Below are 4,151 nucleotides of genomic sequence, written 5' to 3'. Positions count from 1 at the left end.
CCTTAAGAGCTAATGCGTCCATTTTAGCTTGCATTATGTCTATAGAGCTTAGTTCATGCACTCCTCCTTGGGCTTCCTTCTTCTCAACTGTCGCTCGTTCGACTCCCCATGATTTATGGTTTTGAGCCATATCTTTGATGAGGGCACTAGCTTCAGGATAAGGTTTGTTCATCAGAGCACCGCCTGCGGCAGCGTCGATGGTCATCTTTGTGTTGTGATGATGTCCATTATAGAAGGTTTGAATGATTAACCAATTTTCTAAACCATGATGTGGGCATGCTCGTAACAACTCTTTATATCTCTCCCAAGCTTCGAACAGCGATTCTCCTTGGTTTTGGGTAAATCTAGTTATATGGTTTCGAAGAACGACGGTTTTACTCGGGGAAAAATATCTAGCAAGAAAAACTCTCCTAAGGTTATCCCAAATCGTAATGGAATTGGGTGGAAGGGAATTGTAAGACCCCAATTTTGTCCCTAAGATCCCTCATGGCATCATATCATATCACATTATTGCCTCAAGGGTCATTGTACACCTTGCCTCCCTCTTTGTGGGTAGGTTATCTTGTGAGTGTGGTTCTTGATCACCAAGCATGTTTAGCATTTGTATATCATTGCTTTTCATTTGTTTACTAACCCAAAAGTACAAAAATATTGTCATCTAACCTTGTTGCTTGTAGATGAAGAAATTTTAGGTCAAACCAGTCAAAGGCATTTATTGAGCTATAGATGGTGGCCATTCTGAAGAATTTGGGCACCATGATCATTCATCAAGAGTTCATATGAACCATGGTATCATTTTGAATCAAGATCTCAAGTGGTAGAGGCTTGGAATTCATCAAGGCATTGTTCAGTCAACCAAAACCCTAGCAAAGTCAACTGTGGTCAACTGTGCATTTAATCAGGGATTTGATGGTGGGAGATGGTTAGAAAGGTCTCATTCATGTCCACACAAGTCTCATATAACATTTCAAACATCAACATTGAAGGATTTGAGGTCATACAAAAAGTTTCCAAAAATAGTAAGTGACCTGTAATTTCAAACTGCCAAAAATGGAAAGGTCTTCTCCTCAACTTCACATCATCAAGCAAGCTTCAAATCAAATTTTGTCCAACATGAAAGTTGAAGATCTTGCTCTCACCTTTCCAAAAAGTCCAAGAACATCCATTTCTCATTTGTGGTTGGCAAGTTATGATCAAATCATTGTCCATGGATTTTGAACTTCAACAAGGCATAACTTTTGCATCAAAAGGCCAATTCATGTGATTCTTTTTTGAGCAATTTTCTCTTGATCCCTACTATCATAATCATGCATCATATTTCACAAATTCTCATCATAAAAAAATGGCATTTTTCACTTGACTTTATTTTGAATTTTGGTGGGAAAAGGTGATTTTGGAAAATGGGCATTATTTTCACTCCAAACCAATTGCCATTGCCTCAAAACAGAATTTGCAACTTGTTTCAAGCCAAATTCGCACTATAGCATGCCATGCACATGTGAGGGCATTTTGGCCAAATTGCAAAACATGCTTATTTCACTTAATCCATTGCATTGTTGCTAATCATGATTAAGAAGCTTCATTAACAGGTGGTATAAAGTGCTAATCCTAACAAAATTCAGTAACAACAACATCACAATTTCAGATCCAAAACTTTTCATCTCAAATTCTCTCAAATTCTCTTAACTTTTTCCATTGAATTTCTTCATTTCTTTTGCTTGCTCCTTGTTCTAATCATCATCTGCAGGCATTGTTGAAGTGAATTGAAGCAAGATCGTGCATAATCCAGGCCAAATCGTGACTGTTGAAGCTTGAGTATTCCCATGGCAGTTGGAGATTTCATCGAGTTTAAGCATTGTTGAGCTGTTGTACATCACTCATTCATCAACTTGAGCATTGTAGAGTTTCTGCTTCACCATTACTAGGCCAAAAAACCTCGAATCCAGATCTGCTACTTCTTGAAGGTCAGAATTCAATGTTCTTGATTCATGAAATTAATGCATGATTCTTGTAGATCTTTGAATGTAGGTTGTAATGAGCTTTAAATCGTGTTAAACCATGCCGAAATGAGAGAGAACGGTTGATTTGAAGTTTGATGGATGATTTTTGTGTTGATCGATTCATGCTTGATGTAGTGTTTTTGGATGTGTTAATTGTTGATTATGCATGCTGGATGTTAGATCTATACAATGCTTTGCTTGATTTTTGTTTCTGGAGATGTTAAGAATTTTCTGGAAAATCATGGATGAAGATCATGAAGATCTTCATCGCGTTCTTCATTCTGGAAAATTTCCTGCGGATTGTACCGCAACCTTCATAGCCTTGCCACGGACTTACCTGCGGATTCCTGAGTTTTTCCTGCGGATTCTGGCTTTGCATGGACATGCATGCGCCTAGGGTTAGTCCAAAACGACTGCGTTTTGGTTGGCGCGCTTGGACGTTCAAATTTGAACGTGGTTCGATCCTGCTCCGTGACATTTCCAATAATTGCCATTCCATTTTATTTCCATTGACCTCATATGTTCATGTATTACTTCATCATGCATTTTTTAATTTTCCTTTCCATTCAAAAAATCATAACTCCTAAAATACTTATCCAATTAATATGTGGTTTTTTTCATTATTTTCCTTATCATGTCTCGGTTAGATTTAAAAATTGCCTAGGGTTTGTTCTCACATGTCATTTCTTGCACATTTCTTGCCATTTCTTTTATGAAATCATGATGGTTAATCCAATGAGGCTGAAATTTTACATGCATGATCTAGACATCTTGACTGATCTTTTGGTATAGAGTTTGTGATTTTTGCATTTCTGGTTTGTGAGATATGATGTGATTATTGGAGGTGTGACAATGTGTGTCACACCATTTCTTGTTCATGTTGCTGATTTTATTTTCCATGCCATATGAACTTCAAATGATCTGAATTTTTGCATGATGCTACTTCTGGATGTTAAGTTTGTCCTTGAGTTTTTATAGAATTTGTAGATTCATTTCCAATTTGTTTGAGATTTTCTCTTCTGGCTTGTCATGTTTGGACTTTTAATGAGTGTTCAACTTAGATGATTTGTGAAATTCTCATGCATTATCATATGGACTTGAAACTTGGTACATTGATTCTTAACTTGCTGAAGTTCATTTTGGCTTTGGTTTGGTTCATTTATCTTATGTCATTTCTGTTTTAGGATTGCCTTAAGTTGATGCATCATTTGTGGTCTTGTTAGAGCTTGTTTTTGCATACCTTGACTTGTTGATTTTAATTGACATGCTTCCACTTATCCAAATGCCATGATTTTTGGTGTGTTGCTTATTCAATGTGTTATGTTTAAGCATGATATTTCTTGGAATTTATTGAGCCATGTTTGATTTGATTTGAAGTGGTTCATTCTGTTTGCTCCAATGTGATTCGAACTTGCTTGTTTGACATGATTTGCTTATGAAATGGATTTGGTGCATAGTTTTGACATGAGACCAATTGGACATTGTTCTTGATTGATTAATCTTGATTTTGGTCAATTTTCATGTTCTGTTTTGGTTTATTTCTTCTTCTTTGACCCTAGGCCTTGTCCTAGGGGTCTACTTCTCATGTTTGAGTTTGATTTTCAGGTTGAAGAAGCAATTGCTTTAAGGAGATTAATTCAAGTTGATTGAGTTTGGTTTATTTGATTGTTATGGACTAACTTGATTTTTTTTGTAGGATGCTAGCTCATTTGGTTTGAGTTTGTGCTTTGCACATGTGATTGATTGTATTGACTGTTGGTTCTTATCTTGTCTGTTTGGATTTTTGTGATTGGTATACTGATTATATTTGATTGATTTCAGGTACCTTAGTTGCTATAGTTCCTTTGTGAACTTGCTTTTGCTTTGCTTGATAGCTTAAGCATTGAGGTATAGCATCTCTTCTTCATGTAGTCTGGAAGACCTGGCCTGTTACTTGGCCAGGCACCTGTCTGAAGTCCTCCTTAAGAGGCAATGTTTGTGATTGTTATTTTTGTCCCCAAGCAGGAAAAGTCCTTTTGATAAGGCAATTGGTAGATAGAAGAGATGTGTAGTCCATCTCCTACTATTCTGTGTGTCTTCCCTTTGCTCACATTACATGTTGTAGCATTGTGGATCTTAACCCAAGATCTATCGAGTCATTAACTTGTGGAG

General features: G+C 36.8%; 1 non-coding gene across 1 annotated transcript; it reads left to right on the top strand.

Annotated features, from left to right (window-relative positions):
* Positions 1-260: 260 nt before the first annotated feature.
* LOC127116129 (small nucleolar RNA R71) lies at positions 261-367 on the top strand. Its single transcript, XR_007801110.1, has one exon. It is a non-coding gene; the product is annotated as a small nucleolar RNA R71 (small nucleolar RNA).
* Positions 368-4,151: the final 3,784 nt, after the last annotated feature.

Source organism: Lathyrus oleraceus, chromosome 1 (genome assembly GCF_024323335.1).
Source record: "Lathyrus oleraceus cultivar Zhongwan6 chromosome 1, CAAS_Psat_ZW6_1.0, whole genome shotgun sequence".
NCBI lineage: Eukaryota > Viridiplantae > Streptophyta > Magnoliopsida > Fabales > Fabaceae > Lathyrus > Lathyrus oleraceus.
The sequence above is the reverse complement of the archived record's forward strand: the minus strand, read 5'-3'. Positions and strand labels throughout refer to the sequence as shown.